At 43.3% G+C, this 21,282-nt stretch overlaps 1 long non-coding RNA gene across 2 annotated transcripts; it reads right to left on the reverse strand.

Annotated features, from left to right (window-relative positions):
- Positions 1–14,486: 14,486 nt before the first annotated feature.
- On the reverse strand, positions 14,487–18,343 carry LOC123167486 (uncharacterized). 2 transcript variants are annotated; one of them, XR_006483940.1, is made up of 3 exons: positions 17,696–18,334; positions 17,126–17,476; positions 14,487–16,383 (listed from the first exon to the last, which is right to left on the reverse strand). It is a non-coding gene; the product is annotated as an uncharacterized lncRNA (long non-coding RNA). The 2 variants fall into 2 exon arrangements; XR_006483939.1 differs by having other exon boundaries at positions 14,487–17,476; positions 17,696–18,343.
- Positions 18,344–21,282: the final 2,939 nt, after the last annotated feature.

Below are 21,282 nucleotides of genomic sequence, written 5' to 3' on the forward strand. Positions count from 1 at the left end.
AATCTTTCTGGCCGAGCCACGACGCCCAGATGTTTGAATTTCATTCCCATTTCTTGCATGGGACCTATAAATTCACCCAAGGACACACATATGATTTCTCAACAACCTTTGGTGCACTGGAGCATGTGCTTGTATATCAAATTTGAATTATGCCCAGTAAATGCGCAGAAACTCAATTAATGTATAAAAAAGGCCAAACGAACCCGGAATAATTCCAAAATTAAGAACGATACTTCTATTTGGTCTAATCTTCCTGTGTAAAAAAATTAAGGCGGGAGAAGGTAGTATACGTATCTCGTTTCGCACACGGAGGTGACACGTCCCTCTCGGAACCACGAGCCTTCTTGAGGGAAGCTCCGGTTTGCAAGAAGCTTACACCAAAGCTTGTCCCAATTCGGCCAAAAAATTTACCGCAGCATGTTGGTGCCATGTCATGACACCATGCCAAGTTTCATAATTTTCAGGCGTCTTTTGGATTTACAGGAATTAAAAAAAACAAGTTTCTCAATCTTTCCAGCCGAGCCACGATGCCCAGATGTTCGAATTTCATTCCCATTTCTTGCATGGGACCTATAAATTCACCCAAGGACACACATGTGATTTTTAAACAACCTTTGGTGCACTGGAGCATGTGCTTTAGTTCAAATTTGAATTATGCACATTAAATGCGCGGAAACTCAATTAATGTATAAAAAAGGCCATAGAAACCCAGAATAATTTGAAACTTTAGCACGATACTTCTATTTGGTCTAGTCTGCCTGTGTAAAAAAATTAAGGCAGGAGAAGGCAGTGTACGTATGTTGTTTCGCACACGGAGGTGACACGTTCCCTCTCGGAACCACGAGCCTTCTTGAGGGAAGCTCCGGTTTGCAAGAATCTTACAACAAAGCTTGTCCCAATTCAGCCAAAAAAATTACCGCAGCATGTTGGTTCCATGTCATGACACCATGCCAAGTTTCATGATTTTCAGGCATGTTTTGGATTTACAGGAATTAGAAAACCAAGCTTCTCAATCTTTCCGGCCGAGCCACGACGCCCAGATGTTTGAATTTCGTTCCCATTTCTTGCATGGGACCTATAAATTCACCCAAGGACACACATGTGATTTTTCAACCAACTTTGGTGCACTGGAGGATGTGCTTGTAGTTCAAATTTGAATTATGCACAGTAAATGCGCGGAAACTCAATTAATGTATAAAAAAGGCCAAACGAACCCGAAATAATTCCAAAATTTAGCACGATACTTCTATTTGGTCTAATCTTCCTATGTAAAAAAATTAAGGCGGGAGAAGGCAGGGTATGTATGTCATTTCGCACACGGAGGTGGCACGTTCCCTCTCGGAACCACAAGCCTTCTTGAGGGAAGCTCCGGTTCGCAAGAAGCTTACACCATGGCCTGTCCCAATTCGGGCAAAAAAATTACAGCAGCATATTGGTGCCATGTCATGGCACCATGCCAAGTTTCATAATTTTCAGGCGTGTTTTGGATTGACAGGAATTAAAAAACCAAGTTTGTCAATCTTTTCGACCGAGCCACGACGCCCAGATGTTTGAATTTCATTCCCATTTCTTGCATGGGACCTATAAATTCACCCAAAGACACACATGTGATTTTTCAACAACCTTTGGTGCACTGGAGCATGTGCTTGTATTTCAAATTTGAATTATGCCCATTAAATGCGCAGAAACTCAATTAATGTATAAAAAAGGCCAAACGAACCCGGAATAATTCCAAAATTAAGCACGATACTTCTATTTGGTCTAATCTTCCTGTGTAAAAAAATTAAGGCGGGAGAAGGTAGTATACGTATCTCGTTTCGCACACGAAGGTGACACGTCCCTCTAGGAACCACGAGCCTTCTTGAGGGAAGCTCCGGTTTGCAAGAAGCTTACACCAAAGCTTGCCCAATTCGGCCAAACAAATTACCGCAGCATGTTGGTGCCATGTCATGACACCATGCCAAGTTTCATAATTTTCAGGCGTGTTTTGGATTACAAGAACTAAAAAACCAAGTTTCTCAATCTTTCCAGCCGAGCCACGACGCACAGATGTTTGAATTTCATTCCCATTTCTTGCATCGGACCTATAAATTCACCCAAGGACACACATGTGATTTTTCAACAACCTTTGGTGCACTGCAGCATGTGCTTCTAGTTCAAATTTGAATTATGCACATTAAATGCGCAGAAACTCAATTCATTTATAAAAAGGCCAAACAAACCCGGAATAATTCGAAAATTTAGCATGATACTTCTATTTGGTCTAATCTGCCTGTGTAAAAAAAAGTAAGGCGGGAGAAGGCAGTATACGTATCTTGTTTCGCACACGGAGGTGACACGTTCCCTCTCGGAACCACGAGCCTTCTTGAGGGAAGCTCCGGTTTGCAAGAATCTTACACCAAAGCTTGTCCCAATTCGGCCAAAAAAATTACCACAGCATGTTGGTGCCATGTCATGACACCATGCCAAGTTTCATGATTTTCAGGCATGTTTTGGATTTACAGGAATTAAAAAACCAAGTTTCTCCATCTTTCCGGCCAAGCCACGACGCCCAGATGTTTGAATTTCATTCCCATTTCTTGCATGGGACCTAGAAATTCACCCAAGGACACACATGTGATTTTTCAAACTTTGGTGCACTGCAGCCTGTGCTTGTGGTTCAAATTTAAATTATGCACATTAAATGCGCAGAAACTCAATTAATGTATAAAAAGGCCAAACGAACCCAGAATAATTCCAAAATTTAGCATGATACTTCTATTTGGTCTAATCTGCCTGTGTAAAAAAATTACGGCAGGAGAAGGCAGTGTACGTATGTTGTTTCGCACACGGAAGTGACACGTTCCCTCTCGGAACCACGAGACTTCTTCAGGGAAGCTCCGGTTTGCAAGAAGCTTACAAGAAAGCTTGTCCCAATTCGGCCAAAAAAATACCACAGCATGTTGGTGCCATGTCAGGACACCATGCCAAGTTTCATGATTTTCAGGCGTGTTTTGGATTTACAGGAATTAAAAAACCAAGTTTCTCAATCTTTCCGGCTGAGCCACGACGCCCAGATGTTTGAATTTCATTCCCATTTCTTGCATGGGACCTATAAATTCACCCAAGGACACACATCTGATTTTTCAACCAACTTCGGTTCACTGGAGGATGTGCTTGTTGTTCAAATTTGAATTATGCACATTAAATGCACAGAAACTCAATTAATGTATAAAAAAGGCCAAACGAACCCGAAATAATTCCAAAATTTAGCACGATACTTTTATTTGTTCTAATCTGCCTGTGTAAAAAATTAAGGCGGGAGAAGGCAGTGTATGTATGTCGTTTCACGCACGGAGGTGGCACGTTCCCTCTTGGAACCACGGGCCTTCTTGAGGAAAGCTCCGGTTTACAAGAAGCTTACACCAAAGCTTGTCCCAATTCGGCCAAGAAAATTACCGCAGCATGTTGGTGCCATGTCATGACACCATGCCAAGTTTCATAAATTTCAAGCGTGTTTTGGATTTCCAGGAATTAAAAAACCAAGTTTCTCAATCTTTCCAGCCGAGCGACAATGCCCAGATGTTTGAATTTCATTCTCATTTCTTGCGTGGGACCTATAAATTCACCCAAGGACACACATGTGATTTTTCAACAACCTTTGGTGCACTGGAGCATGTGCTTGTATTTCAAATTTGAATTATGCACATTAAATGCGCAGAAAATCAATTAATGTATAAAAAAGTCGAAACGAACCCGGAATAATTCCAAACTTTAGCACGATATTTCTATTTGGTCTAATCTTCCTATGTAAAAAACTTAAGGCGGGAGAAGTTAGTATACGTATCTCGTTTCGCACACGAAGGTGACACGTTCCCTCTCGGAACCACGAGCCTTCTTGAGGGAAGCTCCGGTTTGCAAGAAGCTTACACCAAAGCTTGTCTCAATTCGGCCAAAAAAATTACCGCAGCATTTTGGTGCCATGTCATGACACCATGCCAAGGTTCATGATTTTCAGGCGTGTTTTGGATTTACATGAATCAAAAAACCAAGTTTCTCAATCTTTCCGGCCGAGCCACGACGCCTAGATGTTTGAATTTCATTCCCATTTCTTGCATGGGACCTATAATTTCACCCAAAGACACACATGTGATTTTTCAACCAACTTTGGTGCACTGGAGCATGTGCTTGTAGTTCATTGAATTATGCACATTAAATGCCTAGAAACTCAATTAATGTATAGAAAAGGCCATACGAACCCGGAATAATTCAGAAATTTAGCACGATATTCTATTTGGTCTAATCTACCAGTGTACAAAAATTAAGGCGGGAGAAGGCAGTGTACATATGTCGTTTCGCACATGGAGGTGACATGTTCCCTCTCGGAACCAAGAGCCTTCTTGAGGGAAGCTCCGGTTTGCAAGAAGCTTACACCAAAGCTTGTTCCAAGTCGGCCAAAAAAGAATACTGCAGCATGTTGGTACCATGTCATGACACCATGCCAAGTTTCATGATTTTCAGTCGTGTTTTGGATTTACAGGAATTAAAAAACCAAGTTTCTCAATCTTTCTGGCCGAGCCACGACGCCCAGATGTTTGAATTTCATTCCCATTTCTTTCATGGGACCTATAAATTCACCCAAAGACACAGATGTGATTTTTCAACAAACTTTGGTGCATTGGAGCATGTGCTTGTAGTTCAAATTTGAATTATGCACATTAAATGCCCAGAAACTCAATTAATGCATAAAAATGCCAAATGAACCCGGAATAATTCCAAATTTAAAAACGACACTCATGTACTAGTTGCATGTTCACTGTACGTAAATGTTGTAGCAATTCAAACACCATCCTTTCCCTCCGTAACACCATTTTGTCTTTCAAAACATAATGAAAAAATCAGGTATACCACAAACAGTTTACTAGAAAGAATCGTGTGGGATGCGATATAAAATATCTTGGCGCACCGTCTTTTCTGGCTTACGCAGGAAGCTTCGTCATCTATAGTCCACCGCCCCCGCTTGAACCACACTTGCATGCCAATTTCTCGCGGCACCGAGCGAAAAACAAATTGCCGCCGCGGAAATATCTATCTCCCAGCCCCTCCCTCCTACCAAAAGCCACATTTCCACTGTTCCTCCTTGCTTTCCAAGTTCAAACCTTCACTGCTGCTTACTGGCAGCTCAGCCTCCTCGCCGGCGACCCTTCTTCTTGCAGCGCCGCCTCCTCGCCAGCGACCCTTCTTCTTGAAGCGCCGCCTCCTCGCCGGTGACCCTTCTTCTTGCTATGCGGCCTCCTCGCCACCGACCCTTCTTCTTGCTGTGCGGCCTCGTTGACATGGTCAGGTAATCCACACCCCACCCACACCATCCTCCTCCTTTTCCATCCCACATGCCCCGACCGACAGAGCGACACCTTCGACCGAAATCACTGCCCCCTCCTCTAATTAAGCACCGCCCACAGCCATTTTGCACGCAGTATAACTTGGAGCTCAGTAGCATGCGGCCGCACGCGCGAATGAGGTCGCTATGGCTGCCATGCGTGTCGACCACCAGATCTTGGAGGAGCACCTCATCTTCGAGGCCACCGTCGACATCGCCACGCGGTTGTCTACTTTAAAATACAGTTCATGATGTTTTCTCGAGGCCACTGCGAGTGCCTTCTAGTGATTTGTCCTCTGTAATGTTAATATGCAATCTGATGTTCAGTTAACAGTTTGGTCCTCTAAAATGTAATGTTCAGTTAACACTTTGGTCCAACAATTGCTACATTTCGTAGTACTGTTCTCAAACATTCTTTATTTTGTTAACTGTCTTATCTTCTAGTACATGTTTCTATTCTGCAATGTCGTGCTCAGTTAACTATTTTGGTTCATTTGGTCTGCTGTCCATTTAACTGTTTGGTTCAGTTCTGCAATTTGATTTTCATTTGTTGTGGGTACAATTTTGTACTGTTATGCATGTGACACCAATCAAATTTGGCTGTCCTCAATACATATTCTACTGATAGTACGGCAACTCTTAGTTAGCCTGATCAAGATCTTCCTTATGTGTGTTGCAGGGAAACAATGGGAGACACTACGGTTTACCATCGAGGTTTGTTCAAGCAGGGTCCTTTGGCTAATAGCACATTACTGTGCAGTTGCAGGAATCATTCTAATATTTAGGTTTCTGACAATTTGGTCTTGCATATGTAGGCCCTGCTATCAGAGGCTTAGACCCACTGTTCGACCCATTTTGCATATGGGGAAATTAGATGTCCATGAATATCAGTCAAGACAAGAAACTCAAAAAGATTGTTAGGATGAAGAAACTTGCGACGAATAATAGCAAGATCTTTGTTTGAACAATGAAGAAGACATCAGTCAACTATAGGATGGTACCAACTCTTTTACCTTGTTTTTACCCCTTGCGCCATTTCAAAATTTACAACAGCGATTTATGCATAGATTTGTTTTCAGTACTTTTCAAAGCAATTCATCGATGATTACCTCTCAAACCACCTGCATGGTCAAGAGGCGAGGAAGGTATTCATTCAACACCCACGGTACAATATTGAAGTCTTGCTGAACAGGACGAAGGTTGGGCGGGCAATTATCCATAGACACTAGCCTAAAGTTGCAAGGACGTTCAACATCACTGAAGGCTCAATATTTGCCTTCCGCTTCTGCAGTTTCCCACATGAGATTCATCTGTCTATTTACCGTGTATGATGCTACTTTCCAAAGGTTTTTGATGCTGCATGTGAAACTTGGTGCTGTTGTGTAATGGCGTAACTGAGTGCCGAAGCTATGTGATGTAATTCGATTATGAAATCCTGGTTGCTTTTATACGGATATGAAATATCTGGCGTGTTTTATAAGAAATATCAGTTTGATTAGTACATGGATTATCAATAATAGGCTAATTACCCTGCTTATTGGGGTTTTCTATTGCAGACGGTTACTCAAACATCACCGTGGGCGATGAACTCAAACAACCCACACGGTTTCTAGAAAGTAGGCGTGTTTGATCAACTAACAATCACACACGGCTTCCGGCAGCGAACTGTTTGCGTTAGGCCACCTTGCACAAATGTTTCCACACAAAGAACTGTGTGTGATATATATACCTACGGAAATGTTTTTCTAGGATTCACCCTGTGGGATGTACATACCTACGGAAATGATTTTCTGGAATTCACCGTGTGGGGTGTACATACCTACGGAAATGATTTTCTGGGATTCACCATGTGGGATGTACATACCTACGACAATGATTTTCTGTGATTCACCGTGTGGGATGTACATACCTACGGAAATGATTGGGTTTCGATGCCTCGCCCGATCGCACATGGCCCCAGCCTGGGTCCCAGGAGGGCCTATCCTCGACGATTTCTGGGTCGTGTGGGAAGGACCCCCTATCACCCACACTCACTTGGCGACGGTTCCAAATGTCATTGCGGAAAGGGGTTAAAAACCGTTTGTATAACACGTCGTTGTACCAGTGTTGATTGCACTTGTCCTTGCCAAAATGAATATGAGTGAAGTATGTTGGCGGAGTCACCATCAAGAACTCTCTAGTTCTTCTTCTTTGGGACCCACATCAACTTGATGGGAATCCTTGGAGTTGTAGTCGTACTTGATGAAGTAGAACTTGATGTAGTCTTGGGAACCCACTTAACCAAGGCCTTAGGAGCTTCTTCAAATGAGTCAATCTCTTCTTGAAGCTTGCCCTTGCCTTTTAGCTTGTGGTCTTGTGGTGGAAGATCATCTTGAGCTTGTGTCCCCTTGAAAGAAGTGGGGTCATACTTCTCTTGTTGAGGAACAAACTTTGTCTTGGGGTATTGATCTTCTTCCCACTCAACTCCATTGGCATTTAACTTCCGTTCAAAACCAACACCTTGATTCTTCCGGCGCCTTCCTTGCTTGCGTACAATTTCCTCAGATTGCTTACTTCCGGCAAGGCTCTTGTAAACACCTTTCTGTATAATTCCCTTCAATAAGCTATTTTCTTGCTCAAGTGTGACTTGGCTAAGAGAATCATTAGTGGAATCAAGAGAACTACTAGAAGCAACAATATTGGATTTAGCATGATTATTGTTACTACTAGAAGAAGAATCTTTCTTGCCCTTGTTGCTAGATTTTACTTGTGGCATGTAAGTAGATAAGAGTAAACGCTTGGCAATGTAACAAGAACTTTTCTTTCGAAGATCATCATTGATTGCTTTTAAGAACCCATGCTCTTGCTCTAAATTGAGCTTCTCAAAGCGTAGCTTCTCATGAGTCTTTAAAAGCTCTCGATGATCCTCTAAAGTAGTTTCATGAGCTAACTTAAGAGTGTTTAGTTCTTTAGTTAGACGCTGAATCTCCTTCTTATCATTGTCATTCGTTTCATCTTGATTAGCATGATTAATAGCAATTTCATCATAGTTTTCATGACTAGTGTTGTCAACAAGTAAATCATCATCACCTAGCAAATCATCGTCATCACTATTGAAATCAACATACTCGGGGTGTGATACCTTAGGGCCTTTAGCCATGAAGCATCTTCCAGTTACTTCATTTGGTGAATCAAATATGTCATAGGAGTTGGATGACACAAGTGCAAGACCGGCAACACCTTCATCTTGAGTATATTCGGAGTCGGAGTGATAACTTCTCTCGGAGTAGTTGTCCGAGTCGGAACCGGATACCCATTCACCAACATGAGCTTGATGTCTTCGTCTTGTGTAGCTCTTTGATGACTTGTCCTTCCTTTCCGAATCCTTGCTTCTACGAGAGGGTCTTCATTCATAACGATCATCTCTACTCCTTCTCTCTCTTGGTGGTGATTCATCTCTTTTACTTCTCCTTTTAGGTGAATCTTCTCTTCTCCTATAGGGAGTCGTACACTCAATGGAGTAGTGTCCGGGTCTTCCACAATTGTAGCAATTGCGATCATGACTAGAAGATCTTTTGTCATTGTAGGACCTTGACTTGGAACTTCTCTCTTCGCTTCTACCACGATTTTTTCCGTCATGGACGGCCCAAAGAATGTCATGCAGGTGCGTCCCCGGTCCGCCCAGGATGAAAAGCCCATTTTCTGTCACAATTTTTTGTCATAGAAGTAGGAGCCCACCACATCTATGATGATACGTGCTTTTGTCACAATTATTGTCACAGAGGTGTCATAAGCATGACAAGAAAAAAATTGTTTGGCCCAAAATGCCACGAATGTGTCTTTTTTTTTGTAGTGCTAGGTTTCACTAGCGGTTCCTATCCCCAACCCTAGATCGGCTAGAGGAGCTCAGCTTTATAGCTGGGCGTCCGCGCTCACTGCAGCCGTCCATGCTCCGCCTCGTGCCCACGCTGCGCCTTGCTACATTCAGGCAGTGCATTTTCCCCTGGATTGATGCCTCGCGCACTATTCATCTCCCTAAACTTAAGCACCCAGAGCTCATTGACGTCTGCATCTTGAAGGAGGATTTGGAGCGCCTGCTTGTCGGCTGTACAGCACTCGAGTACCTTCGTCTTCATGCGATGGATGGGTTTAGTAGCCTCCACATCACCTCGACGAATCTCCGTGCGATTTATGTGCATTGATGGTGCCACCCAAAGCTGTCAGTTGAGATGTTTCACGATATGGTCATTGAGAATGTGCCTTTCCTCGAGAGATTGTATGTACTTGATAAATTAGGTCCACCAAGAATCAGGGTCATTCACGCACCAAAATTGACAGTGTTGGGCTATTCGTGTGTTCAATTCAACGAACTTGTTATTGGATCATTATCCGTTCAGGTACAACAATCTTCTTCTTCTCCTTATATATTATTGGACAACATATTTTATCTAATTTTTGTTGATCTATATGTTCGCCTATCATCCAGAAAATGATTTCCACAAGCTTGACCCGGCCTCTGCGCACAGTGAAGATCTTGGCACTACAATTTGTCGGCCCCTATTTGGATGAAGTTGTTAGATTCCTTAGATGCTTTCCTTGCATGGAGAAGCTATACATCAAGGTGATGCTCCTTTCCTGTTAATTTTTAACCACAACGGAGCTCAATTTTTTGTTACTTTTACCCATGATTACAATGAAAAATGTAGAATGATTTCTAAAGAAAATTTGGTGGATTTCAATACATATATTTTTTGAGATGCTAGTGTTGTACGTGTTTTATTCCTTTGCCCGACATGCTTTAGTGATAAAAGTTAATCATGAAAGATTGAAGGTGTCATTTCACTCTTTTCGTGTATTTTAGAAATCTTGCAAATCAAAGAGGCCCGAAGTGTTCAAATCTGCAGCTAGGCACTAATATGTTGTCTTCGTTGCAGATACGAGCAGGCCGGAAAGTAGAAAATATTGGGGAATATAACAATCCCATTGAATGTCTTGATCTTCATCTCACAGAAATTACTTTTAGCGAGTACTGAGGCACCACACCAAAAATTAACTTCGTCAGGTTCTTTGTTGAGAAAGCAAGGTTGCTCAAGGTAATGAGGCTTGCACTATATTTACTGTGCGGAAGTGAATGGATTGCTAAAGAGCGCAGGTGTCTACAACTGAATGGAAAATGCTCTGCTGAAGTTGAATTTCAGTTTGTAACTTCATATGAAAGATTATTCGAAAGTCACTGTATCGAGCCGCTATATGACTTCTCGGTGGCTGATCCCTTCGAAGAAATAATACATGAAAAAGATTCTGAAGAAGATGAATTTTATGTGTCAGAATAGTTTGAACCTTGTAATCTTTGAATTTGGGCCTTGTAATGCTGGAATTTGAACCTTACAATATTTATGGTATTTGTTATATAACGTAATTGGATGTTTAATTTGGTTTTGCAATCATGTCCTATTATAAGTATATATATGTTATTCTTCTGTACACAGAGCATAGATGTTGTGCAGACAGAGCATATCACATCGCACACGGACCACACTAGGGAACCGTTGGTGATGAATTCATCAATCGCAGACGGTTGTATACCAGCAAGCGTTTGCCCACAACACACATGGCTTATTCCATCACAAACAGCTCGGATGGATCAATGGTATGCCATGTATCGCACACGCGACTCTAATCTGATTCGTGCTTGATGTCTCCGCCATCGCTTGCACAGTTCGTCTTATTTTTCCATGTATCACTGTGTTGGCCTCTGCTCGTGTCCCTCGCGCGCTCTGCTCGCCATTAGGCGACGCAACACGCTCTGCTCGCGTACCTCCACGCCCTCAGCCTGTGGATAGCTTTTCCTTGTGTGTTCAACTGCTATATGCATATATATGGTTGCTCCCATTGAGGCGACCGCGGAGCGCTCTGCTCGCATCCCTGCAGGCGCGCTCTGCCAGCGGTTGGGGCCTGCGCACAATCATGTTGGTGGGCCCATATGCATGCGGTTGCTCCACGCACGTCGCCATGATGCAGTTACGTGTGGCACGATGGAGTTACGTGCTACAAATTAGAACTGCCATCCGGGCGTGCGGATGTACCAAGCCGTCCGGCTTCCCCATTAATTTCTGCGGCCATTATAACCTTAGTATCTTCAACCTTTTGATCTTGCCCTACAACACAACAAGCACACCCACGACGACACATCCAGAGAGGATATCTAGCGGCGCTCCCATGAAGTTCGGCGAGCATAAAGTGGAAACCCACACGAGGGAGACGTATCTCTCGGTGGTGTACACCATAGACTCGGCCGTGGTGGAGGACTACATCAACACTGTGGAGCAGTTGCTTGCTCCAGACAAGTACAAGGTGGCCGGCATCGACCTCCAGTACACCGACGATCATCCCGGCAAAGATCGGAAGGTTGCCATCGCCCAGTTGTGTGTGTGTCGTCATGTCCTCATCTACCACTACTGCATGGCCACAGAGCCTTGCGACCGTTTCGCCAAGTTTGTCGACAGCATCGACTACAAGTTCGCTGCGGTGGAAACCTCAAACGATGTAAAAGCGCTCATGGTTACGGTCTTGGCCTGCAAGAACCTTGTCGAAATCCATGACCACTACAGGGTCTGGGGCAGCACGAAGGACTCCCTGGTTGAACTTGCCTCGGCCATCATCGACCCCTACTACGAAAAGATGAAGCGAGATGCCAACAGAACAAGTCCCGTATCCTGGCACAGGGCATGGATGCGACAACTGGATGAACCTCACCTCCGGTTCATGGTCAAGAGCGTGTACACATACTACGAGATCCACAGGCGGATCGTTGACATGAGGAAGTGCCTCGTTCCCAAAATCGACGAGGCCGGATCGAGCCACAAGCAGACCAGTAGTGGCAAGCGTCACAAGAAGTAGATGATCAGATCGTTTATCCTAATTAATTATGCATGTAATATATAGTTTACTTTGGCGTGTGGAAATGTAATGTGTTTAGTACCCACCTATGCAATTATGCATGTAATAGTTTACTTTGGTGTGTGCAAATGTCATGTGTGTAGTAGCCACCTATGTAATCGCATGTTTAATTTGGTTATGCAACCATGTCCTTATAAGTGTGTGCCTATATATATATATATACATCTGGGCTATTCTGTTTCGCGTAACAAAATATTATTCTGTTACCCTACTTGAACTGATGGTTTCAGGCGGTTGTACTAATGATTTTTATCTCGTCGAACTGATCGTCTTTTCGTCGGAATGAGGCGTGTAATATATCGTTGGAAAGCTCTTGACATCTACATTATAAATATATAGGAATTTTTTGCAAAATCATTACGATTTAAGAGCAGTTTTGAAAAAAACCCGTTTTTTCAAAACCGAAAACGCGAATCGTATTTTGGACTCAATTTTCAAACGTTTTGTCGGAATTGAGCAAATAAGATGGCGTTGGAAAGCTGGTAAAAATCCGCATCTTTCATATATCTACTCTTTTTCCAAATTATATACAATTTAAAAGTAATTTGAAAAAGGGTGAAATTCTGGGCGAAACGTATTTTCCCTTTTTTTGCAAACGGTTTGTCGGATTTACACAAATGATACGGCGTTGAAAAGCTATGGAAAATGCGTAACTTTTTCGTATAGAAATGTTTTCCTAATTCCTTACTGTTTAAAAATGAATTCGAATATGGTCAAATTTGATTTTGAACACGATTTTTTTTAAACGTTTGTCGAAATGGGGCAAATAATATACCAGTTGATAGCTATCGAAAATGCAAAACTTAGTCATGTTGAACGTTTTCTCTACTTCGCAACCGTTTAAGAGTAATTTTGAATAAGGTGAAACCCATCGTGTTGTTTTTTCCTGTCTAAAAAACAGAGTACTTGTACTGATATATGTATATGTTTGTACGGAGGTATTTTTGACAGTAGTTTTGAATGGTTCCAAAAAAAGAGTACTTGAACGGATGCCCGTATGGTTTTGTACTGAGCGTGTTTTTCACATACTAGACTTTACTCTGTTTTTGCGGTATCGTTTTCCTTGTAACTTTTGAACGGTTTACGATATCATCGTCCCCGAACTTGCATGGTTTATATCATTGAACTGAATAACATTTTATTTAAAGAAAAATATTGTGTGTCAACTCTAACATTTTCAACGTTGTTCTGGACTTCTTTCATCCCACGACTTGAACGTTACCATTTGAATTTCTTTGGGTTTTCTTTGTGTTTCAACTTTTTCCTAAAACTTATCTAGGATGTTGTGTTGAACTTACAACTTTTTAAATTGTGAACTTGTTGTGTTTTTGCAATTCCAAAGCTAGCAAAAAAAATTCTAAGTTGCTGGCTCATTTCAGGATATCAGAGATAAAAATTGCCATCACAAAAATCAAGCATTAATCCGATCAAAAAAGATGAAATACATTGACTTAACTTCCAAAAGGAATACATGTTCTACGGCCAACGTAAAGACATGTAGAAGAATATTTATTAGCAAAATGAACTATAGAAAGTGGGGATTAGTAGCAAAATGAACTACCAGTACTGTAGATATTAGCAAATCGATGATACCGGTTGTGCTATTTTTTCTTGGAAACATAGTGCTCGAATTGATCTCAGTATGGGTTTGTGCTGAACGTGTGCTTTCACATACTCGACTTTACTATGTTTTTTCGGTAGAGTTTTGCTCGTAACTTTTCAACTGTTTACTATATTATCGTCCCCGAACTTGCATGGTTTATATCATTGAACTGAATGATATTTTTTTTCATCAGTTCACCGCCCATTTTTTCATCACTTGAGAGAGTCATTAATAGTTTACTTACTGGGCAGTAACACATGAACTCCTCACGCAATAATACATGAACTACTAGGAACATAAATTTTCAATGAGCACTTAAAAACATAAAACATTACACAAAGAGAAGCACTGAACGGTGAATGTAAAAATGACTCCCACATCCATCATATTCCAGTTGGATAGGAAATTTGTTTAGCTCTCACAAATCAATAACACTTGGCCACCAAAAACCTGACAAATATTTTTTCCTCGAAACACACAGCACAATTTTGAAATGCATCAGTACACGCTGACATTTGTACTTTTTAAACAATTATACTTGGACTCCCACAAAAAATATAATCAGGTGTACAAAAGCAAACAACATCAGTACACAAGCAGTGTGGTTCAAATTAGTCACTTTAGTACACAAGCAAATAATGTTGATCTATCAGTAGCATACAAGTAAAAGCAAACTAAACCATGTCAATTTCAGTAGCACACACAAAGCTTTTTTTTAACTGATGATAAAGCACATGGTGAAAGTCTACACTTGGTGTATGTTTACTCGTACAGCCATGGGAGTATACTATGTTCACATCCTTTTCTGCGACTTTTTGCTATGTTTGAACTTTTTGTTTTGATGGAAGGACGTGTCACCTGGAACATCTTCTCGCTGTCTTCTCTTCCTGCAAAATAATTTTACTACTACGTGTTGACCTAACACAACACAACATCAGCGGCAAAGGCTCTGAGTAGTCCAGCCTCTACATCTTCCCCTTCTACTTTTGAAACCAGCAAAATGAAACAGCTCGTCAGTACAGGAAGAATGAGAGAAAAGAAAGTCAAAAGAACTTAAGCATCCTGCAACTACTTCTACAATTTATACTAATCCCTTTTGCTCAATGCTTGAAATGTCGTACAATAATTAAGAAATAGAAAGGAAAGTGGTGAGAGCTTTCGATTGAACTTTCGATGCTTTGTCTTTTGAACTTGTATGAACTGATTAGTTCTTTGTTTAAAAAAATGTAAATACAATGGTCCTAATCTGCAACAGAACATTTTTTTTCTGGGCAAGTGTAAACAATGAGACACCAAACCCTCTCTCTAATACACACAGAATTGATGGTAGAATACATAGTGAGTTGTTAATGATGTTTTTGATTTTCTCCTATAGAAAACATGTTCTTTTCTTCTTATGATATATAAAATTGAACTATCTATCCAACACAATCGAACTATTCCCATGTTTCTCTATGGACTGAGGAAAGAATACATAGGGAAATAACATTTACCAGTACTAGTCTTGGGAAAACAAGAGCTAGAATGCCAAGCAAGTAGTTTCTGTGTTAGGTTTGAACTAATGACCTACCTGTAAGTAAACCAAGGATCTCATAATGTTTTATTCTGTGCATCATGCCCGGATGTACATAATAGAGCAGTACAATGTATACATTCATGAAAGAAATATATCAAAAAATCCACCAAAGAGGTGCATGAATATTAGTTTCCCATGGAAATTTTAAATACTTGAGTGTTAGTTAAGCTTGGTACCCCCTTTCGTGCTATTCTAGATCCGAAAATCGCATCATGTATCCATGGCACGTGGCACGACCAGAGAAGCATGCCTAAGCAGGGTCATAAGTGCACGAGAATGTGTGTACATTTTTTCTATGTTAGTTCCAATCTTGAACTTCATGTGTGTTTATTTTTCGAACTCCCTTGAACAAAACAGCTCACTTTTTTCTGTGGCTTAAGCACTGAACTGTTTCAAACAAAGAAAAATAATTTTCTAGACCACGAGACTCAGCAAATTGAACCATCATTTTTTCTATCCAGAGAACTACAGGAATTAGCAAAAGTGAACTATTTTCCTAAGTGATTTTCCAACCAAAAACCACATTTTTTAACGAAACAAAACTTTCTCAATGAACATCTTTAGGTTTTTTTGTTTGAACTTAGAAACTTTCCAAACAAGTACTTAGCTCACTTGTCTTTTTTCCTCACAATGGAATCATAAGTGCACGACACAGAAGCATTAACACAAGTGTCAAATGTGGAAAATAACAAAATTTAAAGCTAAACAGATAAATGTGCATATAGAAAAACCTACAACTGACTGGCATGTTCTCCTCAATGGGCCATGATGCAGACATCGCCACTGGCAATACTTGGCGCACCGGAGAACCTGTACTGTTGGATTTGTCGAGAGAGGACTGAGGGAACATGTCCCCGTAGTTTAATGTGACAATGTAGTTCATCTGCTCAAGAGGAAACCAATAACCTGAACACAGTATGAGTGTAGAATTGTCACAAGCATAAGAACTGATACAAAGAGAGCACATATAATATTTCAGGGTTTTCTCAATTTGGATAGTCATCAAGTTATATATACATGGTTTCATCATCTTGCAAGCATGTCCTGCCTTATTGTTATGACAAAATTGACCCAAGAATTGTGTGAGCTACACCTACTGACTGCAAATGGTACTGCTAAGCTAGCTAGCACATTCATATTCATATAATAAAGAAGTAACCATAAAGAAACAAGAACAACACATTTTGACACTAACCATTAGGCTATAAATATAGTCCCGTGAGCAGGGAATTTGTATGATATTTCTTTATGTACTGATGGTGGAATACATAGTGAACTTTGTCGTACTATTTTACTAATTTTTCTTTTGTTTTATTATACTTATTCATTGTTCGTCTCCAAACAACTACTCTGAACTCTGAACATTTTTGGAGCTCTAAATTAACCGGGAAAATAGCAAACTCTTTTCTCATTCATTGATTTGCTAAAAAATCCTTTCTTTCATTTTCCCACGCAATAACACAAGCACCACAATGGTAAGACCAAAGCTACAGAACAATACCCTTTCTTCAGCTAGCTACTACATTGAGCATGTAACGTGAACTTGTGATAAGCAAGCACAAAATCATGAAGACAAGAAACGGAATTGTTGAGACTTTTTCATGTACAGGCATACAGGAAATCATGAAAAGCATGGCGGTCTACATACGGGCATCAGGCGAGTTGGTGGTCGGAAGTAGCATTTCATTTAGCAGGGTGCAGGCAGCCTCTTGGCCCTCACGGCCGAGGGTAGAGATGACAATCTCAAGCCCCGTGGTGCCCTTGGAGCTCGCCCAGTGGAGGAGCATGAGCATCCACATCCAAGTGGTCCTAGAGCTTAACTCCCCTTCACCAGGAGATGGAGCATGAAGCCTGTGCGTCGTTTTCTTCTGGCTGTTTATAAGAAAAGATGCGACTAGGAGGACGAAGGCCATGGAACGCTGCTGACTCCTCCACCACTGTCGCATCCCTGTATCCTCCTTGCGCGGGCAACCATTGGAGAGTGAGCGCTGCTGCCGCTCTACATGTTAACCACCAGGAGGAATCAAGGTGAGATTCGAACGCATCAATGCACACATGTAGCACTACACAACAATATGCATCTGTACCGTACATAACAACAAATTAACCAAAAAAACAATTTATGAACACGACCTGACAAGAACAGACATGAACTGACACATACACACGAACTGATTACAAAATTGCACACGATTTAAGTGTAATTTGTGGGACTGACCTGCGGATCCTGCGAATCCCACCGACGAACTGACGGACTGTTATGCTCCACACGAACTGACATGTTCCTGAAGAATAGGAGTGTAATGGAGGGGTCATGGATGACGCGAGGTTGGGGGCGCCAGCGGCGATGGAGTGCGAGCTCGGCGTGGTGGAAGTGACGGTCGCGAGCTTGGCTCCGTGGGAGGGACGGCCGCGCTCGAGGGCCAATGGGGGCGACGCGAGAGAGGAGGCAGGGTTCAGGGACGGCGCGTCGAAGGAGATGGGAGGCGGGGTTCAGGGATGGCGCGTCGCCGGAGATGGGAGGCAGGGCCGTGGGGCATCGCCGAAGGTGGGAGGCGGGGCCGTGGCGCATCGCTGGAGGTGGGAGGCGGGGCCGTGGCGCGTCGCCGGAGGTGGGAGCCGGGGGGGCTTGGCCCGGCGCCGGAGGTGGGAGGCGGGGGGCGTGGTGGGTCGCCCGCAGATGGGAGGCCAGGGGGCGCGGTGGGTCGCCGGAGATGGGAGGCCGGGGGGCGCGGCGGGTCGCAGGAGGTGGGAGGCAGGGGGGTCGCCGGAGGTGGAAGGCGAGTCGGGGCCGGCGGCGTGTGAGGAAGAGAGGAGGGGGTCGTGGGTGCGTGGCCGGCTTGCTTTTCTCTTTTTCTCAATTAAGAAAATCACCATCGCGCCACTGGATAGTAACAGAATAGCTCAGGTGAGTTAGGATGCACTTGATCCCAGAAAGGTATTGTCAGGACCCCGACCTAAGTCACACTGATCTAGTATGTAACACATCATATCACTTTGCGGCCTCACGCACGGTATTCCCACGGGTGCCACCTTACCTGGCCCGGGACAGTTTGCGCCTTTTGGCTCACGTATATGATAGTGTCGCTAGCATCCATATGACAGAAAACCCAGACCGACATGACTAGTCGTAAACCCAAAGTGGCACTAACTTACAGGGACAGACATACATAACCCAGCAACGAACGTGTCGCTCATCAATGTATGAACCCAAGTCGTAGCAAGCTACAAGGACTTAAAGGAACAACACCGGCAACAGAGAAGGAACACAATCAATACAATGCAACAATATGATGCATGAATGTGACATAGCAATATGTTGTTGATTGAGCTAATGCAAGTAGCAACAAGTTAAATGAAGTTAGTTTGAACCCTAGGTTCAAATTCAAACTCCCTATGTTAATATTCAAATACCATTTAACTGATTTGACCTGATCAGTAGGTTTAACTTGCTTTAACATGCATGAAAATAGTACCAATGGAAAGAATGGATTTTTCTGATAATTTTTCATATATAAATTATTTCATTTGGAGTTACGGTTTAATTTCTATGAATTTTAGAAGTTTTAACTATTTTCTGGAATTTTTGAATTATTTTAAATACAGAAATTATTTACTGCGTTAGCATGACATAACCATGACGTCAGCAGGTCAACGGCGCGATTCTAGGTCAAACCTGACGTGCAGGGTCCACACGTCAGTGACACAGGGCTTGTTAGTGTCGCTGGCAGGTGGGCCTAGTCAACGGCCACGCCAGCAGGGTCAATGCTGACGCGTGGGTCCAGTCGAATTAGACTAATCCTAACTAATTTCGTTAGTTGGTTAATTAAACCGGTGGGGACCGACCGTCATTGACCCTTGGGGTTAAGCTAATTGGTGATTAGCGCTAATTGAGCAGGTGCCATGTCATCTAATCCGGCGACTAATCGCCGACGGTAAGCAGACGCGGCGGCGCTCCTCGTCCGGCCATCTCCGGCCACGAGAGCTTGCGTGGCTGGGTGCGTTCGAGAGCGGCTGCTGCGGTGCTTCGGAAGGTGGCCGTGGCAAGTGCTGGGGTAAGGCGTGGCGTCGGCAGCGGCGAGCGAAGCGGCGGTCGGAGCTCAGCTCCGTGCGAGCGTGGCGCTAGAGCAAGCAGGCGAGCGACTACAGGGGTTAGGTGGCCTCCTGGAGGCACCAGGAGCACGATGTGGTGCAAGGGCGCGGGTGGTTCGAGCTCAGGCCATGGCGGCGACAAAGCCAGGCGGCGGTGAGCTTCAGTCACGACGGGGAACGGCGCTACGGCAAGGAATCAACGCGGGGAAGAGTGGGTAGCGACGGCGGAGCTCACAGGGAGTCGGACGGCGGTCTCCGCGGGCTCGGGGACGGGCTGTGGACGACGAATCGGCGACGGTGATCGGCGGCGCCCAAGGTTGAAGATGATGTCGATGGCGATGATACGGTGCGTCCCTGGTTGCTTGGCTCGTCGAGGAGGCATAGAAAACGGAGGCGGAGCTCATGGGCACGTCAGAGGGGCGAGGGGGTGGCTTTGGGCGCGGCAACTGTGAGCGGCGGCGACGGCGGCTCTCGGGTGATGCGAGGGAGAGAGCCAGAGGAGGGGGAGAGGCATTGGGAGAGCGAGAGAAGGTCGAGGGGGTCGAGGGGGAGTGCGTGGCACTCGGGGCTGTCTCCAGCAGCGAGCTAGCAAGCAGGAGGTGGCCAGGCACATGCCCGCGCTCGCCACCGAGCTGCTTCGTGCGCTGACACGGGGAAGAAGACGGGAGTGCCCCTGGTGGGCTGGGCCGCGAGGTAAGGCCAGGTCAGTTCTCTCTCTCTCTCTCTAGTTCTAAATTTTGTTCTGTTTTTCTATTTTGCAGGTTTGTTTGGGCTTTACTAAAAATGCCAGAGCATTTTCAAAAATCCTGAAAATATTTGTGGGCACGGTTTGGATTATTTCCAACAGCCCTCATTTACCTTCAAGATTATTTGGACATTTAAAATTATTTATAGCATTTAAATGTCCAAGAACAAATACTGTATGATTTAATTCAATAACGCAGAGTGTCCTAGAAAAGTGTGCACCATTTTTGGCAGAGATTCTGGACCAAAACAAAAATGATGAACATTTATGAAGGGCATTTCAGGTTCATTAAAAATATTTTTAGGTTGAACCTATTTGAATTCCATTTGATGCTAGGGTTTGAGCATCCCCAATTCAAATTCATTTGAATTTAAACATGATGACATGATGATCAGGCAAAGACAAACAAGGACTGATCTAGGGCCGTGACAACTCACCCCCACTAAACAAGAATCTTGTCCCGAGATTCAAGACGTAAGGTAAGAAGATAGAGGGGACACGGAGCTAACACAAACTTCTTGATCCATTTGCCCTTCTCGGAGATGATGATTCATTGCTTCATCTTGGTCTCGACGTCTTGCTTTGAGAACTTCATCCAACACGACAATGAGAAGAAAGGGAAACTCTAAAGAGTCGATCTTCTCGAAGATCGAGCAACTCACGATCAACTCACGGAATGAGACATAGTAACATTTCTCGAGTTGAGACACAAAACACACATCAGGGGTGATGGAAAAGAAACAGATGAGGAAGGTTTAATTTGGTAGGCAACAATTCCACGCTGGAGTAGGATGGTGCATGGTTTCAAAGTAGCGAGGAGATAATTGTCGTGATTTCATAACGGGACACCTTGGGGGAGGTGACTCGTAGTATTATTTCCTTAAGTGGAAAAAAGAATTACTTTTGATACAGAGATCATTGAAACTCTCTATACCAGCCTAAGGAAATTCACAAGCGATCGTTTGAAG

Source organism: Triticum aestivum, chromosome 7D, assembly GCF_018294505.1.
Source record: "Triticum aestivum cultivar Chinese Spring chromosome 7D, IWGSC CS RefSeq v2.1, whole genome shotgun sequence".
Taxonomy (NCBI): domain Eukaryota; kingdom Viridiplantae; phylum Streptophyta; class Magnoliopsida; order Poales; family Poaceae; genus Triticum; species Triticum aestivum.